Genomic DNA, 26133 nt, shown 5'->3' on the forward strand with positions numbered 1-26133 from the left:
CAGATATTAAGTGTCCTTATATCCGAGGTCAATGTACTTAAAATCTATAAGTCACCCCTATGGCAAGCTATTCAGTCCTGTGGGCAGGGTGCTTGCTTGCAACTGTGAGGGTGCCCCTGCATGAGCAGGGTGTCTCTACAAACCCCGGATCGATTCTACAGACTTTGCAAGTGCGGTCAACCCTCCGATACATCTAGTGGACACCAAGTCAAATACGAGATGTCGAACTATATACTGACTGCCTGACTTCGGTCATGTTTGGTATCATTCCAGTGTTAGATGTAGGATCCCATGTCCTTGAGGGCTCCCCTAGGGTAACGCCCCTTTATTCACTGTACCAGCCTTTTAGGGTCTAACAGCAAGCTAGTGCTGCTGCCACCACGGATAAGTGTGGCAGGGTATACTCAGACGTGAGTCCCTTGCTCACTTTGCCACTGGATTCAAGCAAGCCGGGCTGAAGACGGCTGGAATGCCAGAAACCGGTCCTCGGAAGCTTGTTTCCGGTCCAGGGAAGACATGGCTTGGCAGTTCGGGTTGGACTATTCCCATGAGGCACAGGGTCAGACTGATTCGCATATAGCCATGTCTGAACTGGGGTGGCAGAGTGGGCTAAAGAACGGTGATAGATTAAACCCAGATCTTTTGACTGGGTGTGAGTGTTTGATTGATTCAGATGCTCCGTCCATCACCACCCCCTTTTGTACCGCTTTTGGCCGCCATAAGTGTGATAGGGTATGCTCAGACTTGAGTCCCTTGCTCACTTTGCCACTGGATTCAAGCAAGCCGGGATGAAGACTCCTGGAATGCCAGAAACCGGTCCTCGGAAGCTTGTTTCCGGTCCAGGGAAGACATGGCTTGGCAGTTCAGACTGGACTGTTCCCATGAGGCACAGGGTCAGACTGATTTGCATATAGCCATGTCTGAACTGGGGTGGCAGAGTGGGCTAAAGAACGGTGATGGATTAAACCCAGATCTTTTGACTGGGTGCGAGTGTTTGATTGATTCAAATGCTCCGTCCATCACCACCCCCTTTTGTACCGCCACCACAGATAAGACACTGCCCTCCTGCTGCTAAGCTGACCTCGAGCAGAGGAAGGTAGAACAATAGGTTTCCTGTCACGGGGAGAGGTGACCACCTCCGAGACAGGAAGTGTATTCAGCTGGGGTGGGGGCGCTTGCCAGCGCCACCAGAATGTTTGAAGGGCACATTTGGTGACCTCCTTGCATACTCCACTTTGAGCCAGTTGAGGGAGTCATTGGCTCCCACTCTGGCGCAAAACTGGACAAAGGACATGGCCACTCCTCTAGGAGGGATCCTTGAATGGTCCCAACTCTCTCCCTAGGGTACTTAAGGGCTTACCCTTGGGTAGAACTTCAGATTCATCGTGGGACAAGATTCAAATCCGTAACCACTTCAACTTCAACCGTCTTGGCACCTTGGACTTCGTTGGACTTTGCTTGGGACCAAGACTGCATTAAGGAAGACTCCTGCTGCTCCTGGTCTCGTGATCCTATCAGTCTTCTGCATCGTCTGTGCTTCATCCAGGATTTTTTTCAGGAATGTGGGCATCAAAGACACCCGAAGGAGCCACTCCCCTGCATCTGCAAGCACAGCAACCAAACTGACCGGTATGCTGCTCCTGATGTCCTACGGACTACGAAAGACTCAGCAACACAGGTAGTGGTTCTGCAACTCTCTCAAGGCCTGCACTGTCTTCTCAGCATGTTTGAGGCCAGTATAACTCGTCGGAACCACTGGAACAGAACCCCTGTGCACCGCGTCAACTTGCTAAGGCGTGTTGCCTCTGTCCTCAAGAGATCATTGGCTACAAGAAACTGTAGCCACCAGCATCTCTTCCTGCCAAGATATTCGTTCTCAACGTATCCTCTGCACTGTGGGCCTGCATCTTTGGTGAGCGGCTCGAGGTCCTCTTGCGACTCCTCTGCCTCCGGTCTGGTGGTCCTCTTGAGGGTCTTCTTTGGTTTCAGTCAGCTCCCCTGCTTGCTCGTGGCCTGCTCTGACTCTCCTGCACTTGGCGAGTCCCTCGGACCTTGCTGGTTCCAACACTGCACCTTTTTTGTTTTCCAGATCTCTTGCTGCTGCCAAGGCTTGTTGGAGCTCCCGCCAGACACCTTCTTGACTCTCGACGTGCAACAGCTTGTGAACGGCTCCTGGTATTCCACAGCGGCTCCTGGTCTTCCACAGCGTCGCCTGGTCCTCACAGCTGCAGAGAAAGTCTCTCACTCCTGCATCTTCCATCATCAGTGGTCATTGGTCTTCCGTGCCACCTTGTAACTTCCGAGTGGCATAGACTCTGTCCCCTCTGCTTGCAGGAACCTCTCTTCAAGAATGCATTCCACTGGACTCCTTCACCTTCTTCGCCAGTGGCATCTTTACTGAAGTATTCCATTGTGGTCGACGGCGCTTTCTGACGTCACTTTGACCCTATGCACCCGGCTTCCCTGGAGTAGGTATCCTGATTCCTGGGGTATTCATGAGTGGGGTAACTCTCCAACCTTCCATCTTCCACAAGATTTCTTCAGGGTCCACTGGGAAGGTTCCTTCTTCTTAAAAACTGCAACTGCAACGTTCCCATTGACTTGTAATGAGTTCGCAGCTGTGTTTCCACTTTGCACACATCCTCCGTGGGATTACTGGGAACTTACCTTGGGTGGTTCCTTGGCTCTTCTGAGTCTTCTGGTCCAAGTCTCGACTTCGGTCACAGTTCGCATTCCACTTCTTTAGTATATGGTTTGGTCTCCCCCGGAGACCAATGTGTTTTTGTGCTTACTTACCTGTTTCCATTTGAAATATTGTGTGTATTGTGTTGATATCTCCGGGTGGGAGATACACCAATGTGTTCATGAGTGTGTATCTTTATAACTACACGGTGTGGTTCTTTTTCATTTAGCCTGCAATATATGATTAGTTCTGGTAAAACAAGCCGCTTAACACTCCTTCTGGAGTAAGCCTGAAGGCTGCTCGCCACAGCTACCACTTAGAGAGCTTTCCATGGTTGTCTAAGACCATTACAATGACCATAAGTGTTGTTTGGATTAGTGCAGGGTGCTTCACTTAAATAAGTGTGCACCATATACTAAACCAGCCTCCTTCATCCTCTGTTACTTCTTACCTTCCGTAACAGCCTTTTCCTTAACTGAACCCTCAATATTGCTTTAAGGTTTTAAATGTGGCTTATGGGCTTGTAAGACTTGAACGTGGTCCATCACTGCTCTGTGGGATATCTGCGACAGTAAAATCCTGGAGGTCAAACGGCTGGTCTCCACAGAATAGTATCTGCCGGGTAGGATTTATTGGGTGAGGAATTTGCATGGGGGAGACAGTGATTGCCCTACAGCCCTGGTCTCCGTAGAGATCGGGGGCATAGTTGCCCAGAGTAAGATAAGTGTATGTCCCCAGCTTAACTACAGATTTTATCTTTGGCAGGCAAGTTAAACAGATGGAAGCGTAAACAGTAAATAAGAGCATCCAGTTTGCCCAACCGCAGATCTCAGAGGGTACTGACACTTTGTTTAGGATGCAGGGTTCCAAGAGGAAAGTAATGGGTAGGAGACAGGTGCCACCTGCAGTGGGAGCACCATTTAGTCAAAGATTACCAGCTAAGGCAGGAGAGGATCATATATCTGCCACTGACCAGGCCGCTTCTGTCCTGAATGTGTTCCAGGACAGAGAGACAGGTGAATATAGTATTAGACCATACAGACACACAGCATGGACAGAGTGTGCTTCTCTTGTCATGAGCTGCATGTCCACAATGGAAATCCTGGACTGATAGCCAGACAAAACCATCAACACATGAAGAGGAAACAAAATCATTTTTAATGACACTTTGAGCTGCACCACCTCCACAGAATCTGAATAAACTATATGGAGTAGCTCAACTTTAAAATACAAATTATTAGACCTGGCACCATTGGCGTGGGTCTCCCTTTCATTTTTGCTGTTGCCTCATGTTTTTTTATGGTGTTAGATGCTTTGAGCACTGTGCCACTGATGTCCAGTGAGAGTGCTCCCTACTGTAAATTGATGTATTGATTAGTGGTTCCATGATTGGATATTTTACTTGTCAGACCCTAGTACAATGTTCTGAGTGTGCCCAGGGCGTGTAAATCCAAATGCTGCTAGTGGGCTTGCAGCACTGGTTGTGCCACCCACAGAAGCAGCCTTGTAAAACGTGTCTACGGTCTGCCATTGCAGAGCCTGCGTGCAATCTGGTACTGTCATGCTGACTGGGCAAGTGCACCCACTTGCCAGTCCCTAAACCTTCCTTGACTTCATATTAGTCACCCCTATGGTAGGCCCATGGGCAGGGTGCATTGTAAGTACAAGGTAGGACAAGCCCTGATGTGTGTGGCATGTCCTAATAGTGAATTACAGCCATTTTCGTTTTTTACTATTGTAAGGCTATTTGTTCTCCATAGGCCAGAATAGGCTGCTGGATTGTTACATGTTTATAATCCTTGCAGACCCAGAGAGCATGGTAGAAATTCAAGTTTAGTATGCCTGGACTCAGAATAATAAAATACATATTTTAGTCGAGTTTATTTTAATATTCTGTGTTTGCAACTACCACTTTTAGAAAGTAGGTATTTGCTTGCTGAACCATTTAAGCCTGCCTCTGCGAGATTATGTATCCCTTCGTCTGGTTTCTGTGAGTGACAGGGCTGGGGGATTCCAAGAGACAGGCTGCGGCAGCCCGGTGGTGAATAGGGAGATCTGCATCTTGATGGGAGTGAGGAGTTGCACCTGGGACCTGAATAGGGCTGGGCCTTCCCACAATGCTGGCTCCACCTCCTGTGGGGTGTCCGATGTCTCTGCCCTGCACACTGAAAGAAGAGAAGGAAGACTGTCAACAAAGTGCTCCAGGACTGTACTTGCCTTCCACGATGCTGGCTCCACCTCCTGTGGGGCGTCTGATGTGCCTGCCCTGCGCTGTGTAAGGAAATGAGAAGTCTGGTAAACAGAGTGCTTCAGAACTGGCTCGAACTGGGCACAGGCCCCTCTCCCCTCAGAGAACAAAGGATTTGGGGGTATAAGTATTGGGACCCTGATCCCATGAAATTAGATCACTTCTGGACTTACAAGACAAAACCTCTGCTGAGGAGAAGGAACCTGAAGAAATTGAGGAGAGACTATTCCCAAGCAGAAGTGCTGCTTGGGGGATTGGCCTGCAGTGGTTGCCGGACTGCCAAAGAGAGGAGGAAGAACGTTGTGGACTTTTCTTTCACCTTGTGCAAAGATCTCCAAGGGCTTGGAAGTGAGCTTGCCCCCTGACCGAATTCCTAGGACCAGTGGACTTCACCAGCCTTTGGTCGACATGTTTCAACCTGTTGTCGGTTGTCGTTTTTATCTACAGCATTCTGTGTAAGAACTTTAATGAAGTGCTATATGTGCCTCATGGACATCGCGGGTGGCTGATCTCCGAGCGTTTTGTCGGAATGGCGTCAGTCCGCCATCAACTTATTCTTCCAGCGCGGTGTACACGGGGGTTACATTGGAAGGTCTGAGAAGGGTGCACCTTAGAGTGTGCAGACCTCTCGACCTCTCCACCCTGGTCCTGAAGAAAACCGAAAATCACAACAGGTTGAAACATGTCGACCATATTTCTTAATCACTTCTAGATACTATATGGCCAATAGTACCATGAGCAGTATCACACTTGTTTTTAATTTGGTTACACCGACTCTAGAATAAATAGTTTTGTAGGAGTATCTGGTGTGCACCATTTTAACCCACTGCACTAATTAATTCCACTTTCAATGCCTCACCATTCCCAAAAACAACAACCAGCTCTGCTGCAGTTGCAGGCGTCGCAGCACACCCGGGTGCAATTCGGTCACTTGGGTGGGCCCCGATGATGAAGCAGGTCACCGACCAGGTCTGTGAGTGAGGGGTTTCTTAACACCTTGGCTGCTAGGCGTTTTCCCCTCCTGTGCTGACTTTTGATTATTTTGGTTGTTTCATGACTAGCTCAGCTCGTCATCAGCACAGCTCAACTGTGCATCATGACGAGCTGAGCTCGTCATGAGCATTGAAAGGGTTAAAAAAGAAATGATTTCTTTCTTTTTTGTATTTTCTGTCATGTATTCATCTCTGATCTCCTTTAATATTTTAGGTCTTGTGGACTACTCCTATCATTGTTCTTGTTATATTAACTTAGGGGTTCAAGGAGTATGCACCCATTAAAAATACCCTTACTCTCTTTTTGATATTAATGTAATCAATTCTGCAACAGTGTGCGTAAACAGTTCCCACTGCATCCCTGCAACCATGCACAAAGAAGGCATTCTAGTATCAAAAAGCAGTGCCAGGTTACAACAGAAAGATGGAGTACTGGACAGCTAATGCACACACCCCAATTACAGTACAAGCAACGAACAGAGAAAGAGAGCAAAATAAACCAGAGAACGATTACACAAATACAGCTATCACTGTTGTACATAATAGAAGGGAGGTCTTTTAGAATAATATTTTTGTCATTTTGCAAATTATTTTCCACTACATTTCATTATACGTGTGGCAAAAATATATTTAGAGTTTTTCCGAGATTTCGTTAGGCGTCATCTTCCCATGCCACGACGCGTATTACTGTCTGTACTATTGCCTATGCATTTTCTCTCATATTCAGTTTGTTTCCACAGAGACATTTGGGTGGTGGATATCTATTGTCTGCAGCTTCCCTTGCTTTACTTAAAAATAATTACTATTATATATTTGGGAAGCACCTAAATTTGCAATTGTTTACTTATCAGTTCTGTCACATTAAATTAGTGACCTAGGAATGCATGCTAGCCAATTTAGCGCCAATAAGCACATGGGTGAACATAAGAACAAATGTTTTTCACGTCTGGGTTCCGAGTGATATCATAGACAACTCAAAGTTTGCTCTTGTTGTCTATTTGGTGTCACTCAGAAACGCTTGGTTTAAAACATCAGCATTACTCACTGTCACCCATCTATAATTCCATATATTTGCATTCAAAGCGAACAATACGGACACAAAATATAACTATTTCTTTAGTAGTCTTTTAGTATTTCTCACAGTCTAGTAGTAATCAAATTAGCAATTAAAGGTTTGTGTTTCTGGGTTGCAATGGAAGACTACAAGATTAAAGCATGAGTATTAGATTAGTATTCTGTTAGTCTTAAAAGATTATCCATTATATTTTAGTAGTCTTAATGTACTAGTTTTCACACACAAAAATACTACTGAATACTTAAAATATCATAATGTGCTCTTCATATACAATTAAAAGTTAAATAAAACGAAGTATTCAAGTTTGGGAAGAGAATCGTCAGACGAAATGCAGTTACACAGAGCATGCTACATACGAAAATAAACACTGGGCACCTGCTTGGTGCTAAGAGTTTGAAAAAGTCTGACTGAGAGATCGACATCTTAAAATGCAGACGGAGGACTTAGAGAAGCAATTAGGTGGTTTAACAGCAGAATTTCTGGTGGGTTGAAGACTTGACAAAATATATGAATCATCGTCCTAGGAGTAACAATTTATGCTGTGGACAAAACAAAGAAGGAATAAACTGAGGGTCCAGTTGCTTTTCGGACAACAATTCCTGCCGAGGCAATTTTTGGAATGAAGTATTGCGGTTTGCATATGCTGCTGCTTAGTTAATTCCTACACCGAATAATAATGGGAGCAATTTCAGTTGAAGTTAAAAGACTGAATACGTATGTGTGTTACTTGCTCAGTTAGGCGAGCTGAGGCAATCCACGCACAACTGTTATATCAGCAGTTTTAGATAGTAGAACTCCGCGCGATGCATAGACATACCCATATCAATTTATAACGGATTAACCCATAATCTCATCATCATCATCATCATCGTTTGAGAACTCTGGGTTATTTGGACTGTATTTTAACAATTTGATCTATCTTCCTCCTTGAATCAACTACATTAACTCGTAAAGTCTGACTGATGTAAATTTATAATAAACGAGATGCTGCATAAACATAATACATTTCGCTGATCTCGCACCCAATCTAATTCTTCGCGATTCCATCCTATTATCGAGCAGACCTAAAATACAGTTAGAATGGGTCAGTCATTTTAGCCTACCTGTGAAGATGCACAGCTCGTTTGCCTCGGTTTTCCAAATAGTTGTCAAATGAAGCGGATACAGACAGGAGTAGAGCGAACATGGGGAATAACAGCAGTCCGTAGACATACAGCTCCTTTCTCCTAGCTCCGGACACGCAAACAGCACAGAGCCTATACAATACCGCCAAGAACAGAAACAAGAGGGCGGTGACAGTTGCCATGAAACCGGAAGTGCCAGATGGCTGCAGAAAGCTGCTCATGCGCTTTTCTTCCAGCGCTTGTAAGATCGGGAACCTAAAATGCAAATTTGCTGTAACTGTAAAACAAATGTAAAAAAAAAATCGCTCCCAGATAAAGCTTTTTGGCTTCCCTGGCGATTTGAGGGTGAGTACAAGAATCATTTCCAAAGCAATAGGTCTCACATATTTGAGAGTTCTAGCTATTTGCGTTGAAAATGACAATGAATTTTAACTATGTGTTTGGGTTTGGACTGTAGTGTATGTATGAACAGAGATGCAGCTGTAGCAATTTCTATAGTACTAAGAATGGGGAATATCCACTGGGAACAGAGACACAGCTGCAGCTCTGCCTAGAGGACTTAGAATGAGGAGTTGCCAAAGGGACCAAAGAAGCAGCTGCAGACAGTACTGTCCAGCGGAATGAGGAATTACCATTGGGAAAAGAGACACAGCTGCAGCACTGCCTATCAATCAATCAGGGGTTTATAGAGCGGCAATGTCTGATGGTGACCCACCCCATGGCGACCTCTGCAACAGATTCCCTCACAAGCACCCTTTAACAGTGCCCCTCAAGTCTCTATAACTACTGTCTCTCAGATTAATTTAGCTTTATAGCACTGCTCATACCAGTGTAAGGTGTCAGAGCACTTTACATCACATACACATATGTATGTAAATCAGCGTATAGGAAATGTCACTTCAGACAGGACTAGAAGGTGTAGGAGTGACATGTCATTGATACTCGTAGGCAATAAAGTTTAAGAGTCCTTATTCTTGAAAAGCACAAGTTCAGAATTTAAGACGTAACATCATTGTTAGGGGTTCTCTTTAATAATAAGAATTGTATTCTACCCAAATGAACACTTTTTGCAAAATTAGGATGATGAAAGACTGGGCAAAAAAAATATAGTTCTAACATATACCTTGCAGTTTGCATGCAGCTCTTTGATGACAGTTAATAGCTCAATGTTGTATATTAGGATTCTGTCTTATAAACAACAAGTTACAAAAAGAGCTCTCTTACAGAAGCAGTAATTTACTGACCTATTTACATTATATGTACTTTGAGTTTAAAAAGGAGCTTCCGGGTTTGCATTGCCGCGTGGTCTGCTGTACAAGCTATACTTTGTGTGTTTTTGCAGATGGCAGCCATCGAATGGCAAGTGTGGCGGCCATATTGGGTGTGATCGCGGGACTATTCTGTGTTTGTACATTTAGAATAATGCGTAAATGTGTAAGAATATGTAGAACTCATCAGTCAATTGTGGGAAAATTAGGATCAGAACTAAGCCTGGGCGGAGAACTACGCTCCGTTCGCGGAGTTTGCGAAGTTTCGGCAACTTCGCACTTCGCGGAGAGCGCGAAGCTGTCGCCTACTTCGCAATCTACAGCGTAGCGTAGTCCTCGCTCGCTCAATAGCATTCTCGCGTGCGCGGTAATGACTTACCGTGGTTCTGCGTTCGCTTTCTCGCTTTTCTCCCCCGGTCGCGTTCGCTACGATGTTTGGAATCCGGCCGCACAATCCAACTCGACTGTGAGAACGCAATAACGTCATTCGGACGCGCGAACACGTCATTAGGACGCGCGATCTTCCTTACAGCGCTATGTAGGTAAGATCGCGTTTCCGAACACGCAGAAACTGCAATCTGGCACAGAAAATCTCTTGAGCATGTTAACATTTTCTCAAAAATGTTCATTTAACCCCTCAGATTGTGATTTGGCTGTATTTTTTTGGGCAAGGAGTCATCTTTTTGTTTCTACTCTTTTTTTCAAGAGAAAGGAAGTGCCCCTGAGTCTCCAACTTCCTGTTCCTGTCCACCAGGCTCCTCCCAGTGCTTTATCCATGTGGTGTTCACTTTCATTTGGAATTGGAGCTGGAAGGATCACTCTTTGCGTTTGTCTGCTGCATCATAGCATTTAATTGGATTTATTGAGGAATTTTGGATTTGAACTTTTCTTTCACAAGTAAGTTTAAGTATTGAGAATGAAAAATTTTCTAGCATTCGCGACAAAGAATTTTCAATTCTATTAAGGACACGGAGGCGAGGATTATGCTTCTCTTATCTTTACTGACAAAAACAGCAGCCAATAAAAACTTTAAACTGGCATGACCCCGGAAGGACAACCCCCTCCATCAGTCTGCACCAATCACTGTCCAGTCCCATACATAACAGTCCATGAAAAACCGGAACCTTCCTCTTTCTTTGCGATGTCCTCCGCAGTCCAACCAAGACTGGAGCCCAACGTGGCAACTATCGCATCCTCTTGTCCGAAGGGAAAACTTCTCCTCAGCTGAGACCCAGCTCAGTCCACAGGATCTTTACTCAGGTCTGTTTGTGCTGATCACCTGAAACTAAAAGATATATCGTAATGGCTATTCCAACATCAAGGAATACAACAAGCCATAACATCATTCGGGTGGGTAAAATACATCACATCTTCAAATCGACATACAAAGTACATCACTGTCAACTCGGGTGGGATAATCCTCGCCTCCGTGTCCTTAATAGAATTGAAAATTCTTTGTCCCGAATGCTAGACAATTTTTCATTCTATGTCAGTCCACGGAGGCTCTGATTATGCTAGTTTAAAGTTTCTCCACCACCACCGAGGCCACATCCACAATAGGTTTATGATAAAACGTTTTAAAAGTAGTTTCAGATGACCAATCAGCCGCAGTCATGATGTCCTGAAGCCGAGAACCCGCACCAAAGGATTTTGAGGCCATAGCCCCTCTTACAGAATGAGCTCCAAATTTGGAGGAATCAATACCCGCCAGACTCAACAACCAGGAAACCCACCTGGCCAGAGTAGCATTTGCGACTGGGCGGAAAGGTCTCTGTAGAGAAATCAATAATTGACCAAAATCGCTCCTAAACTCTCTAGTACAATCCTCATAGACTTTCAAACACTTTACTACACACAATTTACTGTGGTGAGGAAAAGCAGGATAGGAAATACCTTTGGAATGTGTTTTAGTACGTTTTGAAATAGTAAAGGAAACTCCAGTGGGAGTAAATACTCTACCTGACAAATCTCTTCTGCAGGAAATCAAGCATAGCACAATCGTAAGTTTCGCTGAGAGCTGTTTCCTAGACAGACCCTCATTCGCCGGCCAAGCCGATAAAAAACGCAAGATAACAGAAACGTCCCAAAGTTCCGTATACTTAGGCTGAGGAGGGTTCACCAGCCGGATCCCCCTGACAACCTTACACACCAGTGGCTGTTCACCGACAGGTTTACCATCCACGTGCGGATGTCCCGCCGAAATAGCTGATCGGAAAGTGTTCACCGATCTGTATGCCAAGCCTGACTGAGCCAAATCTGCCAAGAAATTCGCAATCATAGAGATATCGGATCCCACCGGATCTCCCCGTCGTTCGCTACACCAACCAACCCAACGTCTCCAAGCTGACTCATAACGCTTGTGGGTGGAAGGCGCCCATGCCTGTGACAAGAAAAAGAGAGTGTCCTGAGAAACTCCCGGCACTTGCCAAAGTCTCCTGAAAGTCTCCACGCCATGAGAGACAACTGATCCAGAAGGACCAGCGGATGTTGAAGGCCCACAGGGTCTGTCAGAAGGTCTGGGAACGATGAGATTCGCACCGGAGGTGCGCATGCAAGACTCATCGCGACCGGAAACCACACTTGGCTTTTCCAACATGGGGAGATCAAAATCACCTCTGCCTTCTGCCTCCGAATCTGAGCTAGAACCCTCGGGATCATGATGAACGGGGGGAAAGCATAAAGAATGCCCATCGTCCATGACTGAAGAAAGGTGTCCGAGCTGATCGCCAACGGATCCGAGCGCCAACTGAAAAAATGGGGCAACTGTTGAGTCGTGAGGCAAACAGATCTATCAAACACGGACCCCAAAGGTGGTCCAAAGCCCTGAAAATCCTGGGATGCAACCTCCAATCGCTGGCATCCCTCAAATACCGAGAATTCCAATCCGCTGTCACGTTGACAGATCCCGGAATGTACTCTGCCGTCACCGATATTTGATGGTCCAGGCAATAGTGCCAACAGTCCTTGGCTATCTCCGCCAGGAGACGAGATCTGGTGACCCGAGGCGATTTATTTACCGTACCGCGGACATATTGTCCATGCGTAGGAGAATGCAACAAGAGATCTTTTGAGGGGATAGAGTCCGCACCGCAAAGGAACCCGCCAGGAGTTCCAGACAATTGATGAGGAGTTTCAATTCTATGCGGGACCAACGGCCCCCGGTCTCCACCGAGCCGCAACGGGCTCCCCAGCCCCACCGGCTCGCATTCGACTCTATCACTACTTCTGGGGTGGCAGCAAAAATGGCTCTGCCATTCCAGGCCTCCAAATGCTCCAACCACCAGTTCATCTCAGTGCGAGCGTCCGTCGACAACAAAACCTGTTGGGCGTAAGTCACGCCCTTGCGAAGATGCAAAGCCTTCAATCGTTGCATCGTTCTGTATTGCAAGGGGCCCGGAAAGATCGCCTGGATGGACGAGGCCAACAGCCCCACCAGGCGAGCTAAGGTCCTCAAGGAAATTGTCGGAGAGACAAGCGCTTTCCTCAACTCCTTCTTGATTGCTACCCTCTTCTTGAGCGGTAAGAGCAATTGAGCCTTCACAGAGTCGACCTGGAACCCCAGGAATTCCATAACCTGTGAAGGTGTCAGAATGGACTTCTGCAAGTTCAAAAGGAAGCCCAGTTCTTGAAGGAGGTGACCCGTCCATGACAAATGGAGCGAAACAATCTCCGGAGAGCATCCCAAAATCAGGATGTCGTCTAGGTAGATGATCATTCTTACGCCCCTCTCCCTTAAGTACTGAACTATTGGTTTCATCAGTTTGGTGAAACACCAGGGAGAGGACGAGAGGCCAAAGGGCATGGCGGCAAACTCAAACCACTTGTTGCGCCACTGAAATTGAAGAAACCGTCGATGCGGTGGAAAAATGGGCACCGCCAGGTAAGCGTCCTTCAAGTCCAGACGTACCATCCAATCCTGTTCTAACAGAATGTCTCGCAGTAGGTGTATGCCTTCCATTTTGAAGTGTCGATACACCACCCATGCGTTGAAATCCCTGAGGTTTAAAACTAATCGAAAGCCCTGGTCTTTCTTTGGAACCACGAAGACGGTGCTCGCAAAGCCTTGAACGTGTGGCAAAGTTTCAACTATTGCTCCCTTTCTGAGCAAAGACAGCACCTCTGCGTCTATGAAACTCTGTTCTTGTAGGGAAAAATGCAGTGGCGCGGGCGCTTGACGCTGCGCGGGGGAGGCATAAAACTCTTGGACGGATTGTAACACCCAGGGATCTGTTGTTAGCTCCCGCCACCTGTGAATAAATGAGGCCAACCTGCCTCCCACCTTGTGTTCTGTTGCACAAAGAATTCATACCTGAATAGGAATTGTCTCCTGAATTATTTTGCTGTCCTCGGTAATTTCCTTTCTGTCCTCTGCCACAACCTCCTCGATTACCGGAGGGGTAGAAGTTGGGGCGCTGGTAACCTCTGCCTCTCTGCTCACCTCCACGTGAGGCCTGATTAAAACCTCGGCCGGACCCTCGACCTCGCTGACGTCCGGCCCTGTCAAAAACACCGGTGTGAAGCACCCTCTTTATCGTGGTCTGCGCCTTGTCAAGTGCGGAAAAGGTGGCGACGTATTTGCCCATTTCCTTAACGAACTTGTCTCCGAAGAGCATGCCGTTAGCCATAGAACCAGGTTCGTTGGTGGCCATCTCTGCTAATTGGGAATCAATACGCATCAGAAAAGAGCGTCTCCGCTCTGTAGACAGCGCCACATTCGCGTTCCCCAAAAAGCACATGGCGCGTTGGGCCCATTCCATGATATCAGACGTGTCCATAGGCACGTCTTGTTCTCTGGCCTTGACTGCGGCCTCCAGAATCTTAGTAAGGGGTCCAGAGACGTCCAGTAATTTGTCCTGGCACCCCCGCCATGCCCTATCCAGTCCTTTTTTGGGATCCTTAGCAAACTTCCTCATGAACGCTGTCATGGTAGGGTCAAGGTCCAGAGTATCCGCCACTTTCCCTGTCACTGAAGGTCTGGGGCATTCCGATCTCAACGTGGCTCGTACCCCACTCTCAAAGCCTTGCCGCAAGTTATTGGTGACATAATGCGCAACCTCGGCACAGGGCACCCACTTCGTGGATCTAGGGTGAACTATATTATTGGGGTCAAACAGAAGGTTCCTAGGTATCTGATTATCATCTGCCTTGAATGCTGTGTGCTTAGTTTACTTAGTCTTCTTTCTAGAAGCTATCGAATCCACCTCTGAGTCTGAAGTACCAGGTGGCGTCGAGGAGGAATGCCCCGAGGTCTGACAAGCCATAGAGCCATGGTCCCTCATCACTGACTTGGCCTTCTGCGCGAACTTGTGGGACTGATCTGAAGTATTCCCTTTCGTGAGGATTTAAACTTCCTCTTGCCCAATGGATGATGGGACTTAGTAAAAGGCTTTAACGCCTTAATCAGGGCTTTACTGACAGAGCTCTGGTCGTGGGTAGCCAGGGCTTCACCTAAGTTCTCCTCCAGTTGTTCTTCCTCAGGCTCATACTGCTCATATTCATTAAATTTGACCCACTGGTCGCCCTCCTCGGCGTAATACGCCATATCCAAGGGGAAAGGAGGTGAGGAGGAGATTAACAGGGGGGGAGTAACCCAGGGGTGCCTCTACACATACTCTGCAACCCCAGTTGCCAACACACCACAGAGGCAGGTCACTACACGGTGGAAGGAGACCCTTGGAACAACCAAAAACTCCCCTGAGCAAAGCTCTTACTCCGGACACGCTCCGGTCAGCGTTAGACTAAGGCCAGGGATTGATGCAGTCACTAACGTGCAGATCGCGAGGAGCCGGTAATGTAAAAACGGAACTCGGCTCCTCGCGCATGCGCGTTGCATTGGGGGCACACACTCGACTGCTCCCTGCGCGCGGCGAAGCCGCGTCTGCCTCCTCCTGCTCCACCGCCCCCTAACACACAGCGCACCGCAGGACGGCGGACCGGGAAGCTAAACCCGACGCCGAAAAACAATCGCAAAAGCGCAAAAACAAATAGCGCAGTAGCGCTACAATCAGTCGTGCACTGGCGCACTCAAACACCTTTATAAAGTCATACACCATAAACCCCCATCCGCAAAGCAAATAAGGTAAAGGCACTTAACTCGCTGCTGCAGCAGCAAAGAAAGAGGAAGGTTCTGGTTTTGCATGGACTGTTATGTATGGGACTGGACAGTGATTGGTGCAGACTGATGGAGGGGGTTGTCCTTCCGGGGTCATGCCAGTTTAAAGTTTTTATTGACTGCTGTTTTTGTCAGTAAAGATAAGAGAAGCATAATCAGAGCCTCCGTGGACTGACATAGAATTGGTGTACTGTAAATGTTTTTTTTTTGTTGTTTTTTTTTAACTTCAGTTTTCTGTGCTTCTCAATCTTTCTTAAAAATTATTATTGGGGGAGGCCTGTACTGTTTTGGTATGTTTGCACAGTGCTACAACGCGACCTTACAGTTTTTGTCTTCTTCGCACGCTCAATGTGCGTGCTAGGGTGCGCGATCATGGCGTTTGTGCACTTTGCACCGCCGAACACGCTGAATTTGCATTCTCGCAAGCAATATCTCTCGAGTTGCCTAAAACGTTCCCGAAAATGTAGATGCTGTTCATTTTGCTAAAAGGAACTCCTCAGGTTGTCATTTGCTTGTAGTTTTTGGAGCATGGACCACTTACTGTTTCTGTCCTTCATGTACCTTGTTGTTCGAGGGTGGCCTGACCATGTGGGCGGCTTGGAGGCCATTTTGTCAAGCCAAGCATTGTCCTTTTGCCATAGGAATGTATTGTCCATTTGTCTGTCTTCTCTTTCTTTTCATGTTTTTGGGGGTGGCCAGGCCATGTGGGGGCGGCCATTTTCCATGTGGGGGGCGGCCATTTTAATTCCTGGTACTAGTAGCAGCCTCTGTGTTTTTGCCATAGGCCTCCAAGCTACTAGAGTCCTCCTCATCATGGGTGCATGAAAGTTGTTCAATTGTTATAGGGGTGTTTAAGTTGTAAGTGTAATATCATGTAGGTCATGGATGGCTTTGGATTAATTAGCAAAATGTGTCTTTGGTGTGGAATTGCAAGTTTTGGTTGTGTGTTGAATAATATGGCTTTTTCCTGCGCACTAGGTAACCCTAGAATTCAGCTTGAGTAGTTTTGGTAAGTTTGCACAGTGCTACAACGCGACCTTACATTTTTTGTCGTCTTCGCGCGCTCAATGTGCGTGCTCGGGCGCGCGATCACGACGTTTTGTTCAGTTCGCTCCGCCGAACACGACGAATTTGCATTCTCGCGAGCAATATCTCTCGAGTTGCCTAAAACGTTCCCAAAAATGTAGATGCTGTTCATTTTGCTAAAAGAAACTCCTCAGGTTGTCATTTGCTTGTAGTTTTTGGTGCATGGACCACTTACTGTTTCTGTCCTCTATGTACCTTGTTGTTAGGCGGTGGCCTGACCATGTGGGCGGCTTGGTGGCGGCCATTTTGTCAAGCCAAGCATTGTCCTTTTGCCATAGGAATGTATTGTCTGTCTTCTCTTTCTTTTTATGTTTTTGGGGGTGGCCAGGCCATGTGGGGGCGGCCATTTTAATTCCTGGTACTAGTAGCAGCCTCTGTGTTTTTGCCATAGGCCTCCAAGCTTGTGACCTACTGTGCCAGTAGGTAGGCCCAAGGGTACTACTAGAGTCCTCCTCATCATGGGTGCATGAAAGTTGTTCAACTGTTATAGGGGTGTTTAAGTTGTAAGTGTAACATCATGTGGGTCATGGATGGCTTTGGATTAATTAGAAAAATGTGTTTTTGGTGTTGAATTGCAGGTTTTGGGTGTGTGCTGAATAATATGGCTTTTTCCTGCGCACTAGGTAACCCTAGAATTCAGCTCACGTAATTTTGGTAAGTTTGCACAGTGCTACAACGCGACCCTACAGTTTTTGTCGTCTTCGCGCACTCAATGTGCGTGCTCGGGCGCGCGATCACAACTTATTGTTCAGTTTGCGCCGCCGAACACGCCGAATTTGCATTCTCGCGAGCAATATCTCTTGAGTTGCCTAAAACGTTCCCGAAAATGTAGATGCTGCTCATTTTGCTAAAAGAAACTCCTCAGGTTGTCATTTGCTTTTAGTTTTTGGAGCATGGACCACTTACTGTTTCTGTCCTCTATGTACCTTGTTGTTAGACGGTGACCTGACCATGTGGGCGGCTTGGTGGCGGCCATTTTGTCAAGCCAAGCTTCCATCCTGGTTTAGTTTTTTTCGCAGGCCTACAAAGTTGTGTGATTTTTTTCTGCCAGTAGGCCTAGAGTCCCAGAGATAGTCAGCGGGGATGCTTGATGTAGCGGTTTCCATTTTGTCTGTTGAATTTAACATCATTTAGGGCATGGGTGGCAATGCATTGAATTTTCAAATGTGGTGTTTGGGGTGTAGTTAACTGGGGGAAAACTCCAAATGCCTTTGTTGTTTGTGTTGTTGTGTAACTTTCAAACCTTGTAGCCATGGGGATTTTCTTTTTTGCATTAAGCTGTGATGTAGGCATCCTCCTTTTTCTGGCCATATAGGGAGGGATATAGGCCTGGTTGAGTAAATTTTTTTCTGGCCTTTACCCATGTACCTGTGATGAGTGCCCATGTGGAGCTGTGGTGGTAGTAGTAGTGTGCTGTTTTGTTTTTGACAAATTGGCCTGTGTCTTGCCATTGTTCCTGTTGGCTTACTACTAATCACATCCCCATTGCTATCTGCTGCAGGTCACTGATGCTGCATCCATCCAAAATGATGCACAAATTATGGATAAACAAGTTCCACTTCCACTACATTTGCATTTTAATTCTTTGCTATTCTTACTCTTACTGGATCTACTAATACTTCTAGTAGTAATTAAAGCTAAAAAAAATCCATATTCGACTGATGTTGTTCTGCCTTCTTTGCTTGAAGGTGCACAAAAGACTGAAGAGGAGGTGTCTCATCATTCATCCCCTGTTCTACTGCCAGACGGACATCCTTCTGTACTACGTCACGTGTGGTGTGAGTGACTAACCTGACCAGACATCATTCTCAGCAACTTGTGCAACTGAGTGCTGCTGCTGACATCTGAAGAAGATGGGCCCAAAGAAAGCAGGTACCAGGTCCTCCAAGACCAAGAAAGTTGCTGAGAAGAAGGAAGAACAGAAGAAGGAAGTGACACTTAAGTCTGGTGTAGACCCGAAAACCTTTTTTGGGAGAAAAAAAAGTACGCCTGCAGCAGCAGTGACCGGGGTCCAAGCTGGGGCCAGCACCTCCGCATCAGTGGGCCCAAGCCAGCACCCCAGGCCCAAGCAGATGAGTGGGGAAGAGGTAGCCAGCCTAATGGTGGAAAGCAGTGATACTGAGCCTGACCTGAACTTATCTCAATCTCAAAGTAGTACACATTCCACGCAAGAGGGAACACAGCAGAAAAGTGGTGAACAACAACCAGTGCCCGCAATAGTAGATGTTCAACAACCACCGCCCGCAATAGTAGATGCTCAACGAAAAGAACAACCACAACCACCACCTGTAATAGTAGCTGTTCCACAACCACCGTCCGCAATAGTAGATGTTCAACAAAAACAACTACCACAATCACCGCCTGCAATAGTTGTTCAAGAACCACCACTGGCAATAGTAGTTGTTGTTCCTCCCGAAGTCGGGGCAGTTCAGGAAATTGAGCCTGATGCAGAGCAAGAAGAGGCAGCACCTCATGCAGGAGATCTATTGGTCTCCAAATCCCCACCAAGGAAAAGGAGGGTTAGTCCATTGAGTTCTTCGCCAAGCATCCCTTCTGATGATCTTGACTTCAATTGGGAGCCAGAACGATCTGAGCATGAGAGGGAGAGACATCCCAAGAAGACCAGGCTAGGGAAAAGGAAGGTTCCAGGAAGCCTACCACTTATGGAGTGCGATGTTCAGGAGCCGGATAATGATGGTGATGATGAGTCAGACCCAGTCATCACAAGCATTACTCCTGGCCCTGAGGACATGGAGACCAACATTTTAACCCTATCAAGAATGGCTGCAACTAGGGATGTAGTAGCACGCATACCACCAACACAGGCCACACCAAAACTACCTCCAGCTTCCATTTTTACATTTGCACAAAGCCGGCAGCGTCCTACATCCAGCACAAGTTCCACCTCAGCAGAAGGAGGTAGTGGTACTACTGCGCAGCCACATAGTGAAGTTCACCACACAACCTCCAGTTCATCCGGCATTGGAAGTGGCACTTCTAGCAGGAGACAAAAGTTAAGCTCCCCAGTGTGGGACTTCTTTACAGTTAGCGCAAATGAGGACAACATTGCTATATGCTCCATTTGTCATTCCTTTGTTAGTCGTGGTAAGCTTGGCACAAACTATGGTACCGGAGGAGGCCAAATGACCCATGTGAAAAAACACAACCCAATCCAGTGGGAGGACCACCTACGTATCATAAAAGCAGGAACCATTAATGTTGGTTGGGAAGCAGTAGAAGGTCCACGGGTAACTGGACAGGATGAAGAGGGAGACATTCTATCTGGTAGTGGTACACTAAGTACCCCTGTCCTACTCCCCAGCACTGCAGTGGTAGAACCCAGATTCTCGGGATCAGCAACATCTCTGTGGCACCAGAGTAAGAGTAACCCGGAGACACCAAGGAGTACGGGTGCGAAGTCTGCGACACGAAGTACTGCATCGGGCATATCTGAAAGAAATACCAAGCAGTGTACCATTCTTAGCATGTTTAGGCAGGAGGGAAAGTACGAGCGCAACCACCCAATAGTTTTTACAATGCAAAGCTTGCTAAAATGTTAGCCCTGGACCTTCTCCCTTTTTCTTTTGTTGAAGGGATGGGTTTCCTGGAATTTGTGACAACCCTCTGCCCAAAATGGAATGTTCCCAGCCGCTACTATTTTGCCAGAGTTGCTGTTCCAGCACTACACCACGACGTGCTGGAATTGCTCGGAAAAGCCTTGCGGCAGAGTGCTGTGCATAGTATCCACCTGACAACAGACATGTGGGGCAGTAGCCAAGCACACTGGATCTCTTTTTCAGGTGTTAGAGACAAGATATCTACAGGCATTGACACTACTGAGATTTTTAATGATACTCGCAAACATGCTACTGTAGCCATGTTTGCTATGGAGCAATCGCATACTGCTGCAAACATTTTGGATGAGTTCAACAGCAAGGTCTTTGAATGGCTGCAACCAAGAGGCCTCAATATTGGTTTTGTTGCCACCGACAATGGCAGTAATGTAGTTAAGGCCATGGAAGATGGCCGCTATTTCAGGGTCCCGTGTTTGGCACACTGCATTAACATTGCGGTTCAAGACTTTCTGAAAAGTGAAAGCAAAGTCAGCAACTTACTGACCATTTGCAAAAGAATCTGCATGCATTTCAATCATTCTTTTAAAGCCCGGAAGCAGCTACGGGTCATTCAACGTGAGTGTAACATGCCAGTCAAAGCACTCATCCAGGAGGTACTAACACGTTGGAACTCTACGTAGTACATGCTCGAACGGCTGTTTGAGCAGTACATACCACTTAATGCTTATGTCATGACAAGAAGATTAGGGGATAATGCTGTTAAAGCCATGACCGTTGAGATGTGGCAATGGGACCTCATTAAATGCCTGACTGAGATGCTACTTCCCTTTGAGGTCTTCACACATGCAGTCAGCAGGGAGGACTGTACTATGAGCCAAGCAATCCTATTGTTGTACATGCTTGAGCAAGAGCTGAAGGAGATGTCTGAAACGTACGAAGGTGTGGAAGGAAAACGTGAAGCATGTAATTTTGCGAAGTCCTTAGCAAGCCGCTTTTTTGAGAATACAAGGATTCAAAATAAGATTTTATTACTGCCACAATTTTGGATCCACAGTACAAATTATTTGTGAACAGTAATTCCTTTTTCAGAAGAGGATGTTTCCAAGTACAAAACTGTAATAGCCAAGGAAGCCACTGATTTAGAAAACGAACGGCTCTCAATTAGAGGCCTGCCAGTGCCAGCCCAGGACAGTGCAAGTACTACTGAGCATCCTACAGAGTCAAGTTCTTCTTCACAGCATGCGAGCAGTGTGTTTGCTTCCCAGCAGTCACCAACACAAACAATAACAGCAACCGCACCAACAGGATCTGATTCATCAGACACAAGCAAAAAAATTGCTGCTTGGTTTCTACATAAAGGGATGGGGAAGTCCGTTGCTGTCGCAAAGCAAAAAGAGGACGAGCAAACCAGAGCACCAATGAACATTGAGCGGATGGTCCAGGCCTATCTGGATGACACAACAGAGGTGTTCATGGAGCAAAGCCCATTGGTATATTGGTATAGGACAAGAAGCCAATGGCCACTGCCCAGCAGGCTGGCGATAAAGTATCTAGCTTGCCCTGTTGCAAGTGTCTCTTCTGAGCATGTGTTCAGTGCTGCTGGTGCCATTGTGACTGTGAGAAGGACCAGTCTCTCACCCAAAAGCGTGGAGAGGTTAACCATGATAAAAATGAACCAGCACTTGATACCACCAGACTACAAAGTCCGTGAATCAGAGCTGGAAGAGAGTGAGTCGGAAGAAATAAGTATTGGGTTACAGGACCTACTTCTGTCAGAAGAACCACCAGGGTTTGAGGACGAGCCCCTCTTCCCTGACAACTAGGCTTGGAAATTGTCACATTCTCCCTTCCTTTATTTCTCCCTTCCTTAGTTATTTGTGTGTATCTGTCTTTCTGACTCAAACTTGAAAACCAACACCATCTTCCTTTCTCTTTTAATTACCTATTGGAGTTGCACATCTGAGCATTTACTGTGCACTCCACTCATCAGAGTCCTGCTCCATCTTCCTGACTCACCCTAAATACATTTCCATCTTGCCATACTTTGGATGGAGATGGACAATAGTACAACAGGTATTACGGTTTCTCAGAGGGCATACAGCCTAGGCAAAAGTCATATCATTCATATCATAAGAAGTACTTCCTTTGAATTGTGTAGTAGTAGTTAAGTAATTACCACTTCTTATTAACCATCCAGTTAACAATAATAAACCTTCACCGTGCATCCATTTCGTTGTTCTTAATTGACTTTACATTTATTGGGGAATTGTGGATCAGCAATCGTCTTCATTGTTTTGCTTTCGTTGTCTCCATGCGTACTGTTTTTCTTTGTCAAACCTTTCCCCAAACCCCCGTTCCCATCCATTCATCAAACCCTAACCCTCTTCCCCCGGGCTGTGTGGTTTTATATTGAGGTGTGATGTTACTACATTAAATATACACCAACAATTGATCACACGCTTGCTGGGGCAGATGTGGTGAAACCAACACTAATGAAATCAAATGTCAACGAGGCAGGGCGAGGATCTACTTCTGCTTGCCCACCCAAGCTCACTTTATGTAATAGTGTACAAGGCAATACATTTTCCCAAAGTGACCCAACGAATAAATGTAAATCATTGCTGGCATTGTTTGAATTTAATTTTAGAGCATGTACGTTTACGATTTGTATTGTGTTTTAATGACTCCAACGCAACTACAGTTATCTTCTTCTACTTTTTCAGTCCCCGACACCATTGATTTCTTTGAGTTCGTTTAGCAGTTGCAATATTGTTTGTATTTTTGGTCCGTATGATGTACTGTAATTTTCTACTTCTCTCACATTCTTTCTCAGGCAAATGACTGTCTCTTTGTTTTTGTTTTCCAATGCTAGTGCCAGTGTCTAGGAGTCTACTCTACTACTATCACACAACCACGGCATATTCTCCGTTGTCTTGGGAAACCATGCAGCCCTTGCGGTGCCAAACGTAATCATCATCAATCACAGGTAAGAAGAGAAGTTTGCTGGGAGGTATAATGGAGGAGGGGCTGGTAGTACTAATAGGGCAAATGTTACTTTGAGTGAGGGGCACAGCATCTATCTGTTTGCATGTTACACATGTGGTCAGTTAATAAAGTATTTCAATCAAACACTGGCCGCTGCCCTGCATCTAGAGTAAACCTTGTGACGTACAACAGTAACCCCACCAAAAAACAACATCATATATCTGTGTAAGTTGAAAATAAATAACATTTATTCATGTATAAAAATATCCTCCTATCCTACCCCTATCCCCACCCTAACCCCAACCAATGTCCAAGTCCAAAGAATGTCCCACAAAAATAACCCCAACACCCAATTCCCACCCACCAACAAAAGTATTAAAAAAGGGGCAAATCATCAACAGGGTCCGGGTCCATTACAGTTGGCGGGCTTTAAGGTGTTTGTCCACAATGATCTTTATCCGCTTCTCTAATTGGTCCTCCAGCTTGGCCATCCGGAGGAGAAGTTTTTGCCGAAATGCACAGCACCTACATTTGCATCCATTGTGTGTGGGGGTGGCAGATGTTAAATGCCGGCGGTGAGCGGCTGCCTGGCCGCGGTGCCGTACTCCTGCAGGTGGAGCCTTGCTGGGGCCAGACGCATTGGAAGAGGCAGCAGCTGCTGCCGCTGCCTCTTCCTCCTCCTGCTCCTCGGCCTCAGCCACCAGCTTGCGGTACTCCTCCACAATGGCCTGCAGTTTCCTTTGCCGGGCCCTGGCTGCCAACTCCTTCCGCAATGGTTTTGAGGAAGGAGTATGAGTATCTATAAAAAAGAAACAGAATTGTAACAAACTCTTCATAATTAATTCAACAGTACATTGTGGCATAGTAGCACTACCAAGTGCAGTACATACAATTGGTGTCAACTTTTAGTATCTATCTAATCTGTCCTCCTGCTTCTCCTGCCTGTAGCATTTGTTGAAGTTTTTTCCGGCATTATACTTGCCCTAGTACTGGGTGGCCTTGAGTACACATAAGAACAAAAGTCTTTTTTTTATCTCCTTTTATTTTTTCAAAGTAAGACTCTGCTTCCAGTGACAGTCTTCACCTATGATGAATACAAATACATTAGGGTGCATCCACCCATATCATTCTTTATTATCGGCTTAGCTGGTTTCACTTTCACCAGCAACCACCCATACGTCCACTCCTTCCTTGCATTGGGTTTCATTGACACAAACTCAGCTCATGATTCTTGCTATCCACTGTATCCATGCACCCATATTCTTTTGCCCAGCCAGGCCTGCATTTTCTTTGACCTTACAGTTCTACCCATCCTTTAAGAACCCATGCATCCGATTCATATCAGCCATGTGAATGAACCTTCCAAATTATCCATCTATGGTAGTTAGTCTTATTATTACATCTCTTAGTCCTCCCTTCCTCCTTCCACCCTAGTTCACTTCTTTCCCTTTTTGTTCAACACATCCCTCAAGGTAATCTGATCTGACTTTTAGTCTTCTCCATAAGTTTCACCGCTGAGTTGGAGTCTGATGGAAGAGGCCTTGTTTACTCAACTCAAACTGGTAATGCTACAAAGGGTGTCTTCTTCAACCATTGTATATTGTCCAGTACAACTTCAAATTCATACTTTCTTAATAAGTCTCATAGCACAGTGAGGAAAAAAATGTCCCCCTTCCACCTAGTAATGCAAATAAGTAATGAATATAACTTACCACCGCCCACCCCTGAACTTTCCTCCCCCACTGATGCTCCTGCAGGTGGCGCAGCCTCTGTCCCCTCCTGGATGGCAATCTCTTCGCCGCTGGCCCCGTCGGCACTGGTGGTTGGTACTGATTGTGCACCTATAAAAGCAAGTACACCTTTTTAGATGCATGCACACCTCCCTCTATTTTACTAGTTGTACTTTTTAACCAGGAAGGAAGATTGAAAAAACAGTTACGTACAACATGAATCGTTGTGACAGTGTAACTAGTCCAAATTGCGTCCTAATGTACAGCAGTCACATTAGACAGAGTTTAGTTTTCATTTATTAGATGGTCCCTAGGGTCATCTAATCTACTCCTACTCTAGTCTTTGGAAAGTTAGCCTGAGCCATATAACCATTTTTAGATCCGTGTCTACTGCTTTGCCCATGTTACCTCGCAGCTTGTTGCACAGTAAGAAAGACACCATTGAGGCCACATGAGTGTCGCATACAATTGACAAACCAGTATTGTTAGTCCCTTTTGCTTATCCATAATGTTGCACTTTTTGCCATGACTGCTAAAAACTGGCATAGTTGTATTCACTGTCTAACGTGCAACATTTTTCTCATGGGTAGATGAGAAGAGAAGATTGCCTTCTACGAAACAAGGGATTTGCAGAGCTTTCGAAAGATGCATCTGTAACCACTTACAGTATACGTTCAACGATGAGAGGACTCCCACAATTCACACATTTCTCTATTGTGCACGAGATGTACAAAATGTACAGTATTTATTCTTCTTCATTTTGCATGGTGGAGCGGGATGTTTTTCATGGAAATACTTACAAGTTACAACAATACAAAGCATGTTATTAAAAAAAATAACGTTTTTGAACTTGCACGTAGACTCTGTGGTATATTTTCTGTGTCTGGGGTGTTGTGGACTGAAACGAGTGAGTGAGCGAAAGGGTCTTCTTCTTCTGTTCTGGCCTGGGTTGTGTAATGAAATCATTGGGTATATCTAACTATCTTCGTGTGGGGGTCGGGAGTGGGACAAATGACTATGACTGAGACACTTAGGTAGGTAGACTAGACGGTCATTGGATTATGGGTTCTTCTGACTGAGTTCTGTGACCAGGGTGTAAGGTTCAACCTCCCTATCACCAACATCAACAACATCCTATTTTCTTGTGCATAGTTCTGTATGTGTATGTGCAGAGAATAATAACAACAACAGTAGTAGAAGTACACTAACTGAACAAAAATTAGTAGGCAAACATCTGGTTGTGCATTTTTGTTGG

At 46.0% G+C, this 26133-nt stretch overlaps 1 protein-coding gene across 1 annotated transcript in view; it reads right to left on the minus strand.

Moving 5' to 3' along the window:
• Positions 1 to 8292, minus strand: part of LOC147716872 (uncharacterized) — a 161415-nt gene extending 153123 nt beyond the window's left edge. Inside the window, exon 1 of the mRNA XM_086923776.1 lies at positions 8102 to 8292. The gene's annotated coding sequence lies outside the window, so the exon portion shown is untranslated. The remainder of the gene's footprint in view (positions 1 to 8101) is intronic.
• Positions 8293 to 26133: the final 17841 nt, after the last annotated feature.

The sequence above is a fragment of the Lissotriton vulgaris genome, chromosome 5, assembly GCF_964263255.1.
Source record: "Lissotriton vulgaris chromosome 5, aLisVul1.2, whole genome shotgun sequence".
In the NCBI taxonomy this organism is placed as follows: domain Eukaryota; kingdom Metazoa; phylum Chordata; class Amphibia; order Caudata; family Salamandridae; genus Lissotriton; species Lissotriton vulgaris.